This window comes from Pogona vitticeps, chromosome 1 (assembly GCF_051106095.1).
Source record: "Pogona vitticeps strain Pit_001003342236 chromosome 1, PviZW2.1, whole genome shotgun sequence".
In the NCBI taxonomy this organism is placed as follows: domain Eukaryota; kingdom Metazoa; phylum Chordata; class Lepidosauria; order Squamata; family Agamidae; genus Pogona; species Pogona vitticeps.
Window position 1 is genome coordinate 106,777,272 of NC_135783.1, and position 20,974 is coordinate 106,798,245.

Sequence of the window (20,974 nt, forward strand, 5' to 3'; positions counted from 1 at the left end):
ACCAGAGGCTATTGCAGCTTATGGATCACATTGAAGTCCTGCTGGACAACCAATTGCTGTTTAATAGTAGGCTCCAGCGTACCCTCAGCTGTGCAATGGTAGGACAATACAGTATGTGTCTTTGTTGGGGGAAAGTGGTCCTATAGCCAGGTTTGTTGGCAGTGGGGGTCACAGAACAGGCACAGAGGGAGTCTCAGTAAAAACAAGCAAATCATTATTGCTTCCAAAAGCAGGAAAGTACCATACAACACTACAGAACTACAGAGGGAGGGTCTCCCAGAACAAAGACACAGATACCCTTTTATAGGACCTATATGGGGAAGTTCCAAAGTAAGCAACTGAGCATGTGTGAGATGACATACATTAACTGCTGGTAACAGGCAATTACAGGAAAACACAGTGTCTTTCCATGACAGGTGAAAAGGAGCAATGCATCTGTGATAGGCTGTGAGACTGCATAAATCAGGAAGTTCTTATCTGTTGGTATCTCTGCTCATCCTGACCTCCTGCAAGGAGGATATGGCCTTCTTCCACCTCTACCCCCACAACTGGACTCATAGGCATCAAATACTTGTGTCATAGTACCACCTGGTGGGCATTTTACTTACAAACACATTAACTTATAAGCTTCCAGCCCCACATTGCTAAAAATTTCATGTGCTGTTTCAGGATGTTATCCCATGTCTTGACTCTTCCTTTACTCTACTGGTGTAAAAATTGAGAATGGCACACTAAACTGGAGCTGGAGAAAGTAGTGATTTGAAGGGAAAGCCCAAGAAACATTCATCCTGCAAGTAGAATGTTGTCATAATCCATTTTACATTCCTCTCTTTTTTAACATAGTGTTGGACATATATAATATAGAGAATTAATTCCCGCTGCCCCCTGTCATCCTTGTCCTGCCCCATCACTCTGCTCAGTAGTAGTATTGGAAATCTTGTTGGCGTTCTGGCCTCTGAGATTTCAGCAGGCAATGCTTACAGATTTTCAAGCATAGCTTTGTACACATCATTAGGGCTAGAAACTTGCCTTCTTGAGCATAAAAACAGGGCAACTTGTGAAGCTAAAATCTTTCTTCTCTTTATGTTTTTCAGTCTTCCTGTTGAGGAATGACATGAACTGAAATGAAGGATGATTTGAGGAGGCTTATATTTGTAGCATAGACATTTCTAGGAAAGTAAATTGCATTCTTTTACATGGGAGGTGTTTGTTCCAATGTTCTGATCTTTTAAAATTAAAAAACATGTTTGTCTTAGGCAGGGGACAATGGATCAAAGTGTTTAGTAAATTTAGTTTTTGAGATATTTGATCAAACAAGTTTCATTCCATTCCTGAAGGGAAAGACAAATTGATGTGCCCTTTACATTCATTCTGCATGACAAAATATTAATCTGAAGTGGGTGTTTATTTTCCATCATGAAGAAGCATCAGTAGATAGATCTCATCAGTGAAGTAATTTATTTAAAACCCCCCACACACACACACACACCTCTTTTATATTGTTGTTTTCTTTTAGTAAAGTATTACAGTGGTTGGATTTCTTTTCTGTAATGATTGTAGAGGAGGGGTCTCTATTATTGCCTGAAGACACAAATAAACTTTTAGAACTTTTCATGAAATAAAGGGTTACACCAGTTCAGATTATAAATCAAAGCTCACTGGATGGAGTAATCCTTCACTCACATATTAAAACTTTTGTGTGGAGAAAAACTATTTTCCAAGTGACTCTGAAGTAATGTCTCTTTTTTCAGTGTCTTACTCTTTTCTGTGTGGAATGAATTATCTCTATAGCAGAGGTTTATAAAAACTCCTCTGATAATATAGCTCTGACATATTCATCAGCTAAGGAGGAACTAGGACAAACCTGCTCCTGTCACCACCACCACCACCATCACCTCTTCTCATCATTGTCTTCATCCATGTTATTTTATTTTTCTGGAGAAAGTAGCTGGTTGTGCATAGATTTGGTGTGGAGCAAAAATCATGAAACTGAGTATATCATACATTGGGCACATCATGAGGAAGGGAAAGGACAATGATGATAGGAAAAGCTGAAGGCAGCAGGAAAAGTGGAAGATGAACTATGAGATAGATTGATTCCATAACGAAAGTCACAGCCTTGAGTAGTTAATAATAGGACAGTTTGGAAGTCTCACATTCATAGGATTGCAGTAATTCAGAAGTGACTTGACAGCACATGACAATAACAACAACAGAATACCACTCAGTTTACACCAAAGGATGTAAGAAAAGTTATGTAGCTGCCAGGATGCTCATGCAATATTTTTCTGTGTGCCAACAGAATGATGACAAATATATAGTCAGAGAGAGAGAGAGAGAGAGAGAGAGAGAGAGAGAGAGAGAGAGACCTACATTTGAAATCTCATGTACAATGACTCACTTAAGATCTAGTGCTCATGGATTCCTGGTTTCAAATATCTGCTTTTTCATGGAAGCTCACTTAAGGGTAGCAAGCCTAAACCATTCCTTGAACTTCTCACATACTATGGATACCCTACTGAGGTCCCCATACACCATAAATCTCATGAGTTGACCAGTGTCCCTAGACTTTGCTGTTTCAGAGTTCAGGGGAAGACAGACAACTGAATAGAGCTCGGTTCATGGTCTGTATATACAGATCCTGAAAAAGGCAACATGCACACATTTTTTTTTATTATCACGTTGAAAGTTGTGGTTTGTTGGTTTATTTGTTTAAGGACATTTCCTTGATCAGACCTTTCCACTGCAGAATGTAATACGGAGATGAATTGCAGCCTGCACATTTCTGACATTAACTAATATTTATTGCTGACTGTTTCTCTTTAATATGTTTTTCTTCTTTTCAGAATGCTTTTGTTTTCTGGCAAATGAAACTGAATTACAATTTCAATTGAAATTCAGTTCTGTTTACCTTTATTTCAGCCTTTATTCTATAGGGGATACTGAAGGCAAAGCCAGTGGCTGTTCACATAGTCAAGGGAGAAAAGAAGTAGAAATGAACTGGCACACAAATGTTTAATATGCCAAGAGGAATAAGGCCTAGGCTGAGCAAGCTGGAGGAAAGACAGACAGCATCAAGACAGACAGCATCAAGAGGCAGCAGGACAAAATATGCAGCACCTCTTGGAATCTGTATCAGGATGGAGGAGAGCTGCTATCATAGATACATGTTGGATGGGGTACCATCTGTGAACAGGGAGACAGATACACAGCCTGTTCTCCATAGAGGGCAAGGGAAGTGAAAAATACTTTTTTACTGTACTTAGATTATTGTTGCTGTGCTGCATCAGTTATTTAAACATTTCAAAATCTTTTCTTTGCCTTCTCTTAATGGGACAAACGAGTGCCTGCAGCTAAAGCCACCACCGTGGAATTCACTGTTGAGTGGTTTCTCAACCGGACATTTCAGGTGAGGAAAATATTTTTTAAAAAAAATTAGTTAGAACTGAGGTAGTGCACTAGCAATAGTCTACATGTAGTCCAAAAAAATTTTTTTCCCACTTCCCCTGCCCTCTGCCAAGAAGGGGAAGTGAATAATTTGCCAACATCCTAAAGTGAGTTGCTTATTAAAACACTTCACGATGCTGGCAAATTGCAAGAGGAAAGATTGCTTTGGATCGGCTCCAGCAATCACGTCTGCTGGAACCGATCCAAATCAGAGTGATCCTACCCACACCCAAAAAAGTGGAAGCCCCTTGATAGGGTCCAGAAAGGTGTGGGTGTGAATATTCTGGCTGGTGTGCAAAGGTTTCTGATTGCCATCTTTAAGAGTTCACCAGCTTGTCCCTCAGTGCTCCAAACACTCCAAACGCTAAAAAACCCATGTAGCCAGGCTCTCGGGTACTGCTGTATGCTACTAAAAGGCCCTCCTTCCTCCTGTAGCAAAGGAAATGCCACCCTTCTCCCTTGATTGTTATTTACCTATGTAGAATATTGTTTATTCCCCCTGTATAGAGGGGGAGAAATGAGGCATGAGTGCAGCTTTTGTGCACAGTAAAAGTTGCCTTCTCATTTATTACACTCTTATTTTGATAGATTTTTGCACACATGCTTGGACAATTTTTAGAAGCGTCATCAATCTAAGATTGCATCGCAGTTGCTCCCTCACCCCCTGTTCAGCCTATAACTGAAGATCTGCTGGTAATAAATGAGCGATACGGCTGAGTGTCACCAACCTGCTGTAACATTTAATAGATATTCATAACATGTATTAATCATACAGCATTCTGAAGGGCGGCCGTCCGGCAAGGTACTCGGTGCCTTCAGCTGCCCACTCTTGTCAGTGGGATTTGAGGTTTGAAGGACTAGTTGATTTGGGTTCCAGGTGTGGTACAATGGATAGAGTAATGGACTAGGACTCTGGAAAACAGTCAAAATCCCCAGTTGGTCATGGAAACTCACTGGAGGAGTGGAACTGGTGAAAACACTCCTTAAATATCCCACTTACCTTAAAAACCCTAATAGGGTCACTATAAGTTGGTTCCAACTTGACAGCATAGGACAGATACACACCCCAATGGATTCACACAGGAGTATTTTTGTTAAAGTTTTCTTAGCAACTTCATGTGCCTGAGCAGGATTTCTGCCAAGAGAAACTCCGTACTGTATTCACCTCAGTTCCACACAAGCTTTGGGGAAAGTTTGATGGAGTAACAGCACCTGCTTCAAACCTATATTAACTCTGTGTACTCTTTGCCCTTTCTAAAACATGAAGAGTACGAATTGGGGACAGTTTTAGACTATTGTACTCGGCTAAGACCTCAATGTAACCCTGAACAAGGCTACTTGGAGCTAAAAGTGCCTGAACATCTAAACCAACTCATAAAATTGCTGTCATTGTTTTCTGCATTCATCATATCGGTCCTCCACTGTGTCTGGTACCTTAAGGGGCTTTCTGGTGGTATAGTACATTGTTGCCCTCTTAGGAACAGTATTGCACATTTCAGTTCAGTACAGCATCCAACATGAATGTAATAACAATGCAGGCTAAAGCTGCAGAAAGTCACCAGCAAGAAGCCCGAAGGATGGAAATGGAAAACACAGGTGCCACAGGACACAAAGTCCTACTAATAGAAAAACTAGTAGCCAAATGAGTTTTATTATGAGAGAAGGTAGTATGTAAATTTAATAAGAGAACAATATGAAACTTATTTATTATATTAAAATAGTATTTAAGATTGATGGGGAAAGGCAAGAGTGAACTGCCAACATTCCATGTTGCAGATAAAATGGGCACTTGTCACTATTAAGATAAATTATAAGTTCTGATGTAATTAATACAATTTTTATTCCCCCATATCTGCTTGAAAACAAAGCATAAATACTAAGCCAAAGATTTTAAGGCAGTAGTCAATTGTGAGTGAGTTCAGCTTGTAGAAATGACTTTTGAAGCAGCTGGTTAGAACAGGCCATGCTGTTTCCCCACCCCAAACTTTCGCATCAGACTCCAGCCCTTGAGCTATGAGACACAACCTATTATCTCCCGGTTCCTGCTCCTGTCTCTCACACTCTGTGCTTCAGGAAACCTGCCTATCTGTTTCCAGCTAAAGAACACCAATTTCAATGTATATATAATATATATTACAAATATATGTTATAGACACTATATACACTATATATTATATATACTGTTATGGTTGCTGTTGTTGCTGCTGCCGCCACCGCCATTGCTAGTATTGTGGTTGTTGTGTGCCAACATGTCACTTCCAACTTACAGTAAACCTGGTAGCGTTTTCAAGAATGTTAGTGGATTGAACTGTCAGCTGATTGGTTGGTATGATTCCTGGCTGGATAGATTATGTTTGTATTAGAGATGGGGGTATTTGTATTCATATAAAAATATGAATATCCCCGCACAGGTGCCGTTAATGAGGATCCAGCCCCATGGGGCCAGACGGTCCACTCACCAATCCAATGTGGATGTGGACAGTGCGATTCTGCCAATGACTCCATAGTGCGCAATCTGCTCACCACTCTTCAACCTTGCAGCGAGACTTATCCTCCCACCTCCTGTGAGGAGTGGCGAGTGGATCGTGCACAGCGGAGCCATTGGTAGAATCCTGCCATCCAAGTCTGCATTGGATCAGTGAGTGGACCGTCTGGCCCCATGGGGCTGGACCCTCATTAACGACACCTGTGCAGAGATATTCATATATGAATACTCCCATCTCTAGTTTGTACAGTATATAAGGGGAGGTGCTGTAAGTGTAGGAGGTTGGCTGGATGACTCCATTACCTGGGTGCCTAGATATAAAGCCAAGGGTGAGGAATCTGATTCCCCATTATGCATCTTGAGAGAAAACCCAACATGTGTAACCTTAGGCAAACTGCACAGTCCCAGAGCACTCCCAGAAGAAGGAATGGTAAGGCACTTTGAAGCACAATGTACCTAGGAAACCTTTGAGGACATTACCATATGTTGTAATTGTAATATCAATTACTGCTAGTCTCAGCTCAGTGTGGACTGTTTTTGTGAAGAAGATACGAATAATAGTGTGCTCTTGTTGGAAGCTATGTCATCATAAGTATCCATCTATATATGTTTATATATAATGAAATGGATGGATTTTAATTTTTTTTTAAAAAAAGGAAAGTAAAAAAGCTTATGGCCGTATGTTAGAACTTAGATGTTCTTAAAATGTACTTTTAGCTGTTAACTGAACCTTTTAATTGTGTCTTTTAATAAACTTATTTTTGGTTTAGGAATCCTGTTTATTATTTTTAGAGACAGCAGTCAAGTGACATTACAGCCATGCATACCACTGATCAAGACAGAACATAGTTTATATAGGGTCACCAAGTAACTATGGCTGTGTCTTTCACTGGAAGCATTATTACTCTCTTTAAAAGGCAGTGTGAACTCAGCCATTAGTTGTGAAATGTAACACTGGCTGTTTGCCTGGATTACTCATAAACATTCTTCAGGAGGAGGAATCACTATTTGCAGTTTCAGTCCCAAGCTTAGCCATCGGGGTTTGGAGTGGTTATCATCTGAATGGCGACAACGTGGGTAGGGAAGCCATCTCAGCCAGTGAGTTTCTGTGGCTGAATGGGGATTTGAATGCAGGCCTCCTGAGTCCCAGTCTGATACCCTATCCCATATATCACACCGACTCTCAATATAGACTGTAGGTTAAATAAATAATGAAGATGAAAATAACAAGCATACATTTTCCTCCAACTCCCAAATCTGAAGTCTTCTCCTCTAGGATCTGGCCTGGTATATGAAATTCTGGTAGGCTTTCTGGGCCGATGCACACATTCAGTGCAAACTGTTTCTAGAAGTGAAAGAAGGAAAGATGCGTTTCTCCAGATGCGAGTTTTAACAGGACTTGCTTTAGCAGAAGGAGTTGTTTTTTATATTTACAAAGCAGTTAATACAGAATTAGATCTGGGGCAATTCCATTTAGATAGCAAATGTTCCTCCTGTGTTATTTCTGGCCCTTGGGCTCTTCAAATGTTTTCTGACTGGTACCTTATAACATGAGAATCAGCAGATAAAGCAGCTGGGATGACATGTGTGTAATTCATTCCTGTAGGCCAAATAGGCCAATTTGGACTGAATGGCATTCATGGAGACTGAGCAAAACCTATTTGGTACAGTAGTCAGTACCAAGAAACAAGCATAGAGAAACTTCTGGGGCAGAGATTTAGTAGTGGTGTTAATATGGACAAGACAGGATAAAAGAAAAACAATAGCAAGTGTAGCCTGTACAAGGGACTTCTGGCATATGTACATTGTGAGAGTACACACTGACCTCCCATAAACCTAAGGGGGTTTGCATTGTCTTCAGCTTCACATCTGCATTTCCATTGAAAGGCAGGGGGCGTGCCATAGTGTTTTGGTTCTGAAACGTTGGCGTGAATCTTTATGTTTGTTAAGTGGTCAGTAAATTCCTTTTAGTTACTGTAAATTCACCAATGAGCAAAATATTCAATGCACCTTAAATGAAATTTAAAAACCTGATTAAGCTTGTATCATTATTGTAGTCAAAGTTATCAATGAGATCAGCTTTAAGTCAGATTTTTAAATATTCCTGATGATTTCTCAGCTTCAGCTGTATTCTGAACTACATATATTATTAATAGCCAATGCATACTGATACTTTTGCTCTCTATCGTTAGTCCATGATAAAAAGTCTTATCTGATTTCACCATGAGCTCCACATCAGCTAAGCCTTGGATTCTAAGCAACCAAAAGGAAATGATTTCATCTCTGCAACTTTTTAATATAGGTAAATATCTTTTTCCACATAATGAGAGATACCTTGATGTTTTCTCTCCTTTTTTTTTAACTTTTAGAACTGCTTTACAATTTCATTATGCAAATTCTCAGTATGACTCATTGGTAAAAAGCGCATAACAATATTAGAAAATGAGAGATCCAAACTGCTTATAGCAAAAAAGAAGAAGAGAGGTGGTGGGGGGGGAAGCTATAGTAACAAGAGAAAGAAGGGGAAAGATTTATATGGATGAGCTGGCTCTGATGTTCAAATTGTATGATTTTCCACACAGAAGAAAAATATTTCCAATTACCAGTCATTTTCCCCCTGAATTCCCATATGCTTATAAGTGCCTGCTATCTTCATAAGGCAATAGAACTAATTCCATTCCTTAAAACAAAAAAAGAGGAGAAATGGACTTTGCATGCATATTTAAAATATGTGAAGCTGTTCTTCAGCTACATGGATGTCACATGCATGAACTTTTCCATGGAATACACAGGCTCAACATGGGGAAACCATCTAAAGAAAACATGTAGCTGGGAGTGAGAATCATGGAATTGGGATTGTTCCTCATGTGTGAAGCCTACATGACAACAGGAAGTAGTGACAGAGGGGAGTCCATGGTAGGTGGAGGAAGGTGACCTTACCTGCAGAAGGACAGAGGGGATGCAGCCAATAAAGGTGAAGAGTGCATTGAGGCACCAGATTGCCTGAATCTGGAACTAGTGAAGGGAGAACTCTATGTGGTTGTCAATCAGTCCTGGGACACTTTGACTCAACAGGGACATCTTTTCCACTCATCTGCCAACCCGACCTACCCCATTCCCACTCAATGATGACACTGGGGCAAAAGAAGCTGCTTAATGTGCTTCTCAGGTTGGCCAATGAAACCCACTGATCTTGAGCCCTGAAACTCCCCCCCCCTCCCTGAACTACCAAGGATCCTACCCCACGATCATTCTGGTGAGCCAAGGCACTTGAGCGTTATTTGGAGAGGATGACATAAACCATTCCCCGCTGGAACAAAAGGACCGTGGGAAGAGACAGGGAAGTCTTCTTTTGTTAGCTGTTCACCAGTTGTTAGACAAAAGATTGTTTTGTTCTGAACCCTACTCAATCCAACCTCAGTCTAGTCCCTTGGGTCCCCTCGGCGCTCCTTTACTAATGGAGGATTTGGGGACATGCACCCATATTCATAAGTAAATGTGCAAAAGTGTGTGGTCCCCAATTATTATTAACAGCAATGATAGAAAAAGGTAACCTATGATTCAGGATGCTTACAATCTTTTTCTCTCTGTTTTCCCTTTCTTGGAATGTCTCATCTACTTCCCAGCAAAAGTTTAGGCATGGTGACTTGATGGCAGTTGTTAAAAGAGTTCTGAGCACAGAAGAAAACGTCCCCGTGTCATATGCCAAAGATAGGTCTCAGAAGGGAGCAGAAGTCTCTTTCTATTCATCATGTCAGAAAATACCAGAAAGGTCAAGAACAAAACCAAAAGGCATTAGTAAATTCCTCACTCAGTGATGAGATTGTGCCTTGTGAAATTACCCATTCAGTTATGCCTACATGATATATGATCAAATGGCACATGTAGGCTGCTCTGCAAGGTCCTTTGGCTGAACATAATCACTGTGAGCTCTATTAATTTATTCAGCTTCCAGCAGGTTGGGAAGGACTGGTGGGCTCCTCTCTCTTCCCCCCCTCCTGCTCCTCCACCACCACCTTTTCTTTTTCTTCTTCTGCCTCCTTGAACTGGTCTTTCCTCATATCTTTTTCCTTCACTTTGCCCTTTCTCTGAACAAGGGCATTTCATGTGAGCTCAAAGACAAACAAAGACGTTGTTGTTTGTTCAGGCATGCATATAATGGAAAGAAAAGATACAAAAGTTTTAACATAGCATTCTCCGTTTAATACCTTCTCTGCTTTCAGCTGTCAGATAGATGTCTTCGGTGTGGTGAAATTAACTCATTATATCGCAAATCTTATTATGAATGAGAGATTTAAAACCTTGAAGAGTTTGAAGGGGTGGGGCGTTCCTTCACAGTTCAGGGCATAACATTCGGAACTGAGGAATCGACTCTTGTTTCATCTCAATATTTGTAGGGGGCCTCCTATCAAATTCCACTCACCTTTGGATGACCCCTTTCTCTTGTGCCAAGTTCCAGCAAATCCCAATGACTTATCCTTTTGCTCTTACAGCAACATTTAGGGTCAGTTATAACTGCAATTAAAACTATTTTAATTGTATTTTAATTGTTTTATCTTTTTTTACTGTATTTTGATGGTTGGAAGCCGCCCAGAGACCTTTGGGTAGTGTGGGCGGCATATAAGTTAAATAAATAAATAAATAAATACGGCAGCATCTAAGATGCCCTGTTTCTTGGAGGCAATTTTAAGCAATCAGAAGAATTAAATGGCTTTTAAAGCTGGCTCTTTCATACTAATTATTCCAAAGAAAATCTTCCATGTTTATGTTATTAGCAGTAGCCAGCATTATTAGAAGTGATTTAAAAAAAGGAAAGAAAAAGTCTTGACAAATTCACTGAGAGATTGAAAACCCATTAAGCAGTGGTGCCCTCATCCACTGGGGAAATGAAACATCTCAGACGGGGTCTATATCCAACCATCCCACTCCTATCTGTTTTCTTATCAGCAGTGTAAGGATCCTGCCTCTGTTCTCTGCTTGTTGTGCACATGTGTGAATCCTTGCCTGCTTTCATATGGTGTTTCTAGGGCGTTCAATATTCACTTGTGTCCCTGTTTTGTCACTCCTACCTCTGCCTACTAGCACTGTACCAAGACAATAGGCACTAGGCACCACTGCCATTCATGGGACAACGGATAATTGAAATAAGGACCAACATTTTGTTGCACAGCTCTCCACCCATAACCCAAGGTTCTGCCTGCTGTAGTTCCACTAGTATCAAAGTGGCAATTGCATAATCAGTTGTGCAATTGGTTGTGCTGGGAACCATGACCAATTGCACAATTGCATAGCATACATCCTTTACAGCAGTGGTCCCCAACCTTGGCCCTCCAGATGTTCTTGCACTTCAACTCCCAGAAATCCTGGCCAGCAGAGGTGGTGGTGAAAGCTTCTGGGAGCTGTAGTCTAAGAACATCTGGAGGCCCAAGGTTGGAGACCACTGCTTTACAGTACATTGGCATGAACAGGATTTAGCCCAATGTATGAGTGCATCGGCTTATGGATGCATTTGTTGTACTAGAGAGTAACACAGTTAGGTATTATGCTTGAAAGTGCAGAGGGCTCTAAATTAGGTGAGGCAATCCACCATTCCAGTATTGGCCCTAGTAAAATTTCCATACTCTCAGTCCTAAAATTTTGTAGCACCAATAATTTTTTTTGGACTACAACTGCCAAGTGGTATCTTCTAATCCTCATGGCTACGGGCTGTGCTAAATGGGGAAATCTGTGAATCGTAGTCCAAAGAGTCATTTGTCGGAGCTCTGCTCAATCTGAATTGGCTCTTGTGTGTTTTATTCCCAGACGTCCGCAGAGTATGAAGGGAATGCTTCCGTTTTGTTTGCATCCAGATCTAGATGAACTATTTCTGTACCAAGACCACTGCTAAGAAAAAGACCCTTCTCCTTCATGAGCAAAACATTCCGCAATTTGAATATAAGAACTTAGGGAAAGAGAGGGAAACCCTAAATAATTAATTGAAAAAGGAGCTACGTAATTTCTCTGATCATAGTTTTTAAGTATTAAATGGCACCATATTGTGTATTATAATATTGATTGCTTTTATAACTTTGTTTTGCACAATAAAATGTATTTTAAAACAACAATAGAGCATTCTATGAAGACTAGCTTTTTAAAAAGTCATGACACATAAGATTGTGGCTACCACTTTATAGTTTAAAGTCTGTAATTTATTTTTAACTTGTTCATAAACAAATACATTATAATCTTAGAACTGCAGAGCTGGAAGGGATGCTCTAGATCATCAAGTACAACCCTGGCCAAGGAGACACAGTGGGGAATCTAATTCCCAACCTCTGGATCTGCAACCAGAGCCACTGAGCTAGCCAGCAGTTCTTAAGATACAAATACCAGGAAACAATGATAAATGGTACAAAGCAATACAACTGCCTTTGAAGGGAAAGTGTATGTAAAAAAATGGAACATACATAGAGTTATTTCTTTATTTATTTATTTATTTACTTATTTGTTTTGTACCCCTGTTTCTCCTTAAAAAGGGCCCAAGATGGTTTATGTCATTAAAAGATAATATTTGAAGCTTAAAACAGTAAGCTTAAACATACTAAAAAGAATCAAATACAAGTACTGTACTATATTAAAAAAACAATAAACAAAAGCAACACCAAAATATATTCAAAGTAGTAAAGTACAACAATCCATTTCAAAACCCCACTCAGACAACTAAGGGAAAGCTTGTTTGAAGAGAAAAAGTTTTGCCTTCGTGTGGAAGGACAGCAAAGATGGGGCCAGTCTGGCCTCCTTGTTGAAGGGAGTTCCAAAGTTTGGGAACAACAATAGAGAAGGACCTTTCCTGTGTCCCCATCAGACAGACTGATGAAGATAGTGGGACCAAGAGAAAGGCCTCTCCTGATGATCTTAACACCCGAGCCAGCTCATACTGGGAGGCACGGTCCTTGAGATAGCTTGGATCCAAGTTGTTTATGTTGATATACTGTAGGCAAGTCATTCTGTAAAGTACACATTACAGACATTATTTGGGGATCCACTTGCAATGAGAAGTCCTGTAGATGAAACTGAAGATTCTTTTGTTGTCAAAAAAGACATTTCTGAGCAGATTAGCTATTTTATTCAGGATTATATGGTGTGGGAAACTTCTGCATTCTTTTCCAGTGACGTGCATACACTCCTGGCAGGAAGCGGCAGCTGCCAGCAGGCGGAGCAGCCCTTTATTCTGCCCTTTCGCTTAGAGATAGAGCATAAGATCAAAGGGTTATTTCAGCCAATCCTGGTTATGATTAGGTAACTAGTATCCTATCAGAATTCTAACAACATAATATGTAATCATGCTAAGTAAAGAAAAGAGCTCTCGGGGTGTTGCCTGTAGGCTCTGCTGGCTCGGACATCTGCTGTTCACTCCTTTGTTGTCTCTCTAAGGCAATTAGCCTTCCTTTGTTCCATGATCACCCACAATATGGGGCATATAAGTGCCTACTAAACAGTAAACAAAAAGGGAATAGATAAACAGACACACATTACATTGAACTGTGCAGGTTTCATAATGTTGTCCACAGTGGGGACAAAACTCTTCATCTGCTTGTTTTCTTTTATCATCAGGACTGACATCTAGCATTGGCTGTCATGACAATCTGCCGAAACCAAAAATTACTATGATCAAATCAGACTGCAGGACACATTGTCCACATCAATATTTGGAACATTTTTAAAAACGAAGAAGAAGAAGGCTGAAGGAATAGTATAGCAATAATTTAATTTTAAAATATATGGTCACAGGCAATCTAACAAGGCATGTCTGTTTTGCAATGTCATTACATTTAGCTATCTCAACCATCAGCCCTTTTTCTGCAACTATTCTTTTTTCAGATACTGTTTTCACTCAAAAATATTTTTTATAATTTCATAGTTTAGGACTCTGGCTTTGTAAGGATCAAATGGAATTCATTGCTCATTGTGGAGATGGCCACTAGTTTTTTTTTAAATCATATCATTATTTTTCTATAGCTCCTGTTTGCATATATTTTCTATGTTTTTCTTTCTGTTCAAATAAACCAGACTGATAACATTGGGATAATACTTTTTTTAAAAGCTCGGTTCTGCATAATCAAGGCGTAAGGTTCATACTTCTGGGACTGAAGCATTGTGTTGTCAGCTAAATAAAGCTATGGCAACCTCAAAAAGCAAACAAAGCTGTGTGGCCTTTATGCAATATAAAAGCAAAGGCAAGTGATACTTTTATTAGACCACTAAAAATGTAAAATAAAATAAATTGCTAGCTTTCAACCTATACCAGTGTTCTTCAGGTGGGAGGCAGCAAAAAAGGCCAGTGTGGCTTTGTTCTAATCACACCTAGGCATTCGTTCTCTCAGTGGAGTTGGAGCAGAACAACGAAACAGAGAGTGAGATAGACGAAGCTACTTATTCCACATGGACATGCACTTGGTACAAAGACCAAGATGCACAATAACGGGGGGGGGGGGGGGGTTTCATGCAGGTTTTATAGTATCTTTGGACAGGAGGGAGGAGGGTAGAAATGAATCCCACCAATCAGTAAGCTACAGGCATTTATCTCTTCGCCAATAAGCAAGATGCATTTAAACACTCATTTTGTAAGGCAAGTAAGTCCTGTTATTTTTTTTTTATTATTATTTTATTTATATCCCGCCTATCTGGTCGGGTGAGGACCACTCTAGGCGGCTAACAGTCATAAAAATACAACAATAAAAGATATAAACAATTCTAACTAACAAAACAGTGGAAACACAAAACATTACATTGCATTAAGTGTTAGACAGGAGAGAAACAATTAGAGGGGAAGAAAGGACGTCAGGAGTTATCTGATGGGAAGGCCTGCCGAAACATCCATGTCTTTAGTAGGTTCTTAAAAATACCCAGCGAGGGAGCTCCGCGAATCTCAGGAAGAAGCATAAGCATTGAATATTAAATTTCCCCCAACATGAATAAAAAGTTTCCTCTGGCCCTGGGGCAGAGGTCTACAGTGAAGGGCCAGAACATGACTTCCATTTGAAGCAGAACAGCCCTGTGATGAGGCAAATGTAGGCAACCACTTTTGGGGCCAAAGCTGCTGTTTAGGAGGAAACTACTCAAGTAGTGAAAAAAATATAACTGTGAAAGGCCGTTAAAATAGGGAAGCATGTATGTTGTTTGAATGATCTCTGGAATGGAAACAGCTCCCGTTGCCTGTCTAGTTCCAATGCCACGCCTAACAAAAGAGGTCACTTCACTAGGGAGGAAATGTGTTTACTTGGACATGTGTCTCAGTTCTCAGACAATAAAAGCTAAGGTGGGGTGACAACAAGGTTTTGGATAGCAGAAGTATTCCATTATCAGTGAGGACGCAACTATCTTTCTTCTTCATGCCCACATGTGGAAAGCAGCAACAAAATGACTTGGGAGGATCTTGATTTTCAATTGCTCAGGTTAATGTATGTAGGTTCAGCAGTTCAACAATTACAACAGTACAGTACTCCTACATTCAAACATATTATAGTATTATTACATCAAGTACCAAGATACATACCTGAGAAACCCCTCTGTTAAAGACGGAATATATCAGGTTTTTTTAAATTGTCCTTCTTATATATGTCACAGTGCTTTTACACCTCCCAGTTATTTCACGCAATAGCCAAGATGTATACAAGACAAAGAAGACATTGTGGCTATTTCTTATGCAGTACCCAAGATTCCCACAGTGCATGCTAATTATGAGCAAATATTTGAATACAACAAAGAAAGATTACTTTACAACAATTCCAAATGGAAATTATAATAGTAGAACATTAAAGCTCCACTGAAAGTCAGAAGCTGCATACTTAAAAGTTGCAACAAGAAACTGATAAGACGTCTTAGTCAAGGAGATGCCGTGGGTGGACCTAGTCATGGTGAAAATATTTCTTATTCAGGCCAGAGGCCATAACAAAATGAAATAAACAGGAGGCCTTCTAGGCAACCAGGTCTTAATTTTTCATAACAATCTACCATAGTGCTAAGAATGTACAACTAATGAGAGAAATACGCTGTCAACATGTGTACTGTTAATTTGCTAACAGATTTGTTTCTCAGGTTGGCTGGATGAACAGCCCTTTTGATGTGTGGTTTTTAAAATGTAATGATGCAATCCTGTACATGTCTATTCAGAAATAATCCCTACTGAATTCTTTGGTAACTATGCACAGAATCTTCTATATCTTTACACAAGGCATTATGACAAATATAGGGACAGGTCATTGATGGATCCTTGATTAAATATGCAACACCTATGATGAGACAGTGTTTTCCTTTAATGGTGATTCCAGATTATGGAGTACATAAATGGAAATAAGAAAACTCTCTTGACTTTTAATATGTAAGGACACTGAAACCATGAGTGAATGTGGTCACAGAATTTCAAGAAAACTAATTTACCTTTGCTGCAACTGAAAGCATGCAAATGTATTTCAATCTGCTACATATGATTTAAGAGACCTCAGTTCTCACAAGCATGAAAGATGAAGGTTAATGGCTTAATCCCAACTCCTCTGTGTTACAGCATCTAGGCATCATGCACAACATATTTCTTGCCTCCACCACCACCCCCAAAGTTAATTCAAATGAACTCAATTCAAAGTGCAGGCTATTATTTATAAAGCCCTGTATGGCTTGCATCCAGACTTTGAAGGTCACCTCATATGAGCTGACTTGGCTTTAAAGATCATCTGGGGAGGCCCTTCTCTCAGCTCCACCACCTTCCCAAGCTCATTTGGTGAGGACACGAGAGAAGAGAGGGCCTTCTCAGTGGCTGCTCAAGCTTTGGAATGCACTGCCTCAAGAAGCCAGACTGGCCCCCTCCCTCTTGTCCTTCCATTATAAAGCAAAAACCATTTTTTCCAGGAAAGCTTTTAAGCAGTATGTGGGGGGTCTACACAACACTTCATTTATGAAATTTAGATATTTTTAAATCTTTTACAAATTATTTTAAATCTTGATCAATGTTTTAAATAGTCTTGTAACCTGTTATTATTGTAGAGTTTTAATTAATTGTTAGCCAATTTGGGTCCCTTATGGGGAGAAAGGTAGCATATGGTATAATATAATATAATATAATATAATATAATATAATATAATATAATATAATATAATATAATATAATATAATATAATATAACCTCACAGAAGAAACATGGAAGGGTTCTGAACATCTATTCTCCCATGCAAAATGTACCCCTTTCCACATTATTCCTCCCCTCCCATCACTACTTACCAAAAGGATTTGGAAATTTTTCACAATGGGATATATGTGTGGAAAAGACGTGTGTGTGTGTGTGTGTGTGTGTGTGTGTGTGTGTGTGTGTGTGTGTGTGTGTGTGTGTGTGTGTGTGTGTGTGTGTGTGTGTGTGTGTGTTGCCAAGATATCCCAGCCAATACTTCTACCATGACATACATTGACTTATGCTTTCAGCTGCACATTCAGATTCATATCCTATTCATTTTCATCATTTAACTAGTCATTCTTAGTTATGGTTAAAAACCTGAGATTGGGGCTGGATGCAGCCCAAAGTGTGACCACAATGGGTGGGCCCATTGATAATACTTTGTGGCAAGACATGGAATAGGCAATGGGAATGGACTCCTGCTTTAACACACACACCCAACATTGTCACTGCACTGGCAGTTGTCCTCAGTGCAGTTGTCATATGTGCAAACTCTGACCATCCACATAGTGTCACTGATTCGCTAGGATGACCTGATCGTATTGGATGACCATGGCAGCAGAAAGAGCAGACTGATTTACGATGAGTGGAAGCAGTATCTGACAAATCTGCAAAAGAATAGATGGAGGTTCTTTACCCTATTTACTATCCAAAATGGAAACAGATTTAACCTACAGAAAGCTGTTTATGTCAAACTATAGTAAAAGCTTAATAACTACTAACTATGAAAGCAGTTGTGCATTGGAGAAGGCTGCCTGGAAGCTTACAGTATTTTATCACAATCCTAACTATTTATGTGCTATTATGTATTCTTTTACCATATTAAATACCATCCAATGACCAAGGTTATCTGTGCTGGTTCTTGTAAATATACCATTAATATTAATATAGCACTGTCAGTGCTATATAAATAATACCTTCTTTTTACATTATTAGAGTTTTTAATTTAACTTGGTGAATAAAGTATCCTGGATATTTTCAGGAAAAGAGCAGAAAGCAACTTGCCAGGGATTCAAATGTGCAACATCCTGTATCACAACAAATCTGTTGTACACAATTTGAATAAGAGGTGGTGATTTTAAAAAAAAAAAATTCTTTTTTACATTGTGTTTTGCAACATATGGCATTTTGAATGTCAAGTTTTTATGTCAATAATTGATCATGAAAAACTTCATTCAAACTTTATTTATTTATTTATTTATTTATTTATTTATTTATTTATTTATTTATTTGATTTGTATCCCACCCATCTGATCTAATAGACCACTCTGAACTTTGCTAAATTTGAAAAGCACCCATTTTGTGTGGTTAAAATTACCAATACTTTAAAAGCTATTTAATTCTGTTGCCACGACTATGGACAGCTACTGAAATAGTGATTGTTAAACAGTATATTTAACGCTGGCTAGTGTCAACACTTGTCAGATACTGACCACCGTTACAGTTAATCGTTGGTAATACTGGTCCAATAAACACTGAAGAGAGCTGAAAAGTCACATACTAACCTCACTTTCTCCAATTTTTCAACTGGTATATCATTGGTTTCATGTACGTTTTGTCAAAAACTACAGATGTACATTATTCAGCCTTATGCAAGGAAGGTGACTTTGACTGGTTACTTTACAATTTCTTCCACTAGGTTCTAAAAGTCTTGGGAAATTACCTTACTTTTACCCTTTAACATCAAACTCTGTAACTAGTGGAGTAGACTATGACAGTGGAGATGGTGCAGTGTATGCCCTTGGGAAGAGCTCATGTGCAGCTCTAACATGAGAGGTTTATGAAATCTTCGATCCAGGCAATAAAAGCACATTGTGGCAATGATTCATCAACCTGAAAACAAAACAGAAACAAGAGGAAGGAAAAATTCAGTACAATGTCACTATACCAAATACATTGCTGAAAGCAACAGCCCTCTGCCAATATCCATGCCATAGTTTCATGTGAGCACTGCACGAATGATGATTGCCAATATAGATAATGGAGCTCCGATGTTTATATTCAGTTGGCCTTTGCATACTTCTGAGTCTACAGAACTACACAGCTAGTTCAGTTCATCCAAGTGGGTGTTAAGACTTATGCTCATCAGAATGTAGAGATTTTTTTAAATCCCATACTGCATATCTCATCTGAATCTAAAAGGAATTCACTCGCACACATGGACTATTTTGTTTTTAAAAGAAATATTTAAAAATCATGCTGCACATGCAGAATCATTGTGGTGTTCCTAATATGTCATTCAGAATCTTTGGAGTCTTGACCACAATCTTTATTTATTTATTTATTCATATCAGAGCATTGCAAGATGTAAACATTGCTCTTCTTTTTAATTTCCTACTATTATGTACTTCCTCATCTAAATCATTCTGACCAAACTGAAGGTTATGTGGCGTGGGGTTTTTAAAGAGCTATCAATGTATTGATCATTTCCCCTATGCAGTGTGTTCTTCTTACCTATTCCTTGAACATTAATTTAGTTGAATTGATAGCAAGAACACACTGACATTGTTAAAGTTAATGAGCCAGTGGTTTACAAGACAAGACACACATCAAGTCAAATTGATTGTATTAACTGTTTTATTGAGTAACATCAACAAGAGTTGCTAGTTCACAATGTCCTCAAGCAAAGCCTGCATGATTATATTAATGGTGAAAAGTGTGTCCAAATTCATTAGGTAAGTGGCACTTTTTGTTTATGAAATCTGCAGCTCTAGGTAGCTACAAATTCAAGCTTCAGGACAATAAATATATCATTTTACTCATCTTGTACCTCACCTAGCACTGAAAGGCTCATATAAATTCTGCATGCAAATTTACTTGTTGTGAAGAATGTGTTCAGTCTTCTACAACAGAAAAATAAAAACAAGTAAACAATAACTTCTTCAAATAGACCAAATATTATACATATTCCTCAAAGTTTATATGGAAAATTAGGGTTGCAGTTATAACACAAGAGTACTTCGTTAACACAAAAATAAGAGAAAATGCATATCTAAAAACAAAAGATGGAAAAGCCTTTCCCCATTGAGTCCTGTATCATATAGGCATTGTTCACCGCGTCACCATTTTCATTGTGAAATCCAGCAGATTTCCTTCCCTGGTCAGTCATAATGAGCTGAAACCATCAGCATAAGTATGAAAACAGGACTTTAAAAATCACCATTTTTAAAGTCCTGGGGGATGTGGTTGCGCTGCGGGTTAAACCGCAGAAGCCTCTGTGCTGTAAGGTCTGTAGATCTTCAGCTGTAAGATCAAATCCATGTGACGGAGTGATCTCCTGTAGCTTGTCCCAGCTCCTTCCAACCTAGCGGTTCGAAAGCATGCAAATGTGAGTAGATAAATAGGGACCACCTTGGTGGGAAGGTAACAGTGTTCTGTGTCTAAGTCACACTGGCCATGTAACCACGGAAGATTGTCTTCGGACAAAAACGCTGGCTCTATGGCTTGGAAATGGGTATGAGCACCGCATGGAAAAGAGTCGAACACGACTAGACAAAAATTGTCAAGGGGAACCTTTACTTTTACCTTTACCAAATTTATATTGGATACATGTTCTGTTTGCATGCACCTATGAAATAGTCCTAACTAATCTTATGTACAGTTTCGTAGTCATAGGCCAACAGCAGACTTGTGGAGATGAAGGCATGAAGCCAGAATTGTAATAGCAGTCAACTGCATTGAAGTATAATGCAAGAAGGGAAAGACAGGATAGAAATAACATACACTAAAATATCTGCAAAAGATTATTACAAGGCAAACAGGAAAATCAGTAGCTCCAAGCACACAACAACCACCACCACAACAGTGTGTCATCAAGTCAGTTCTGAATTATGGTGACC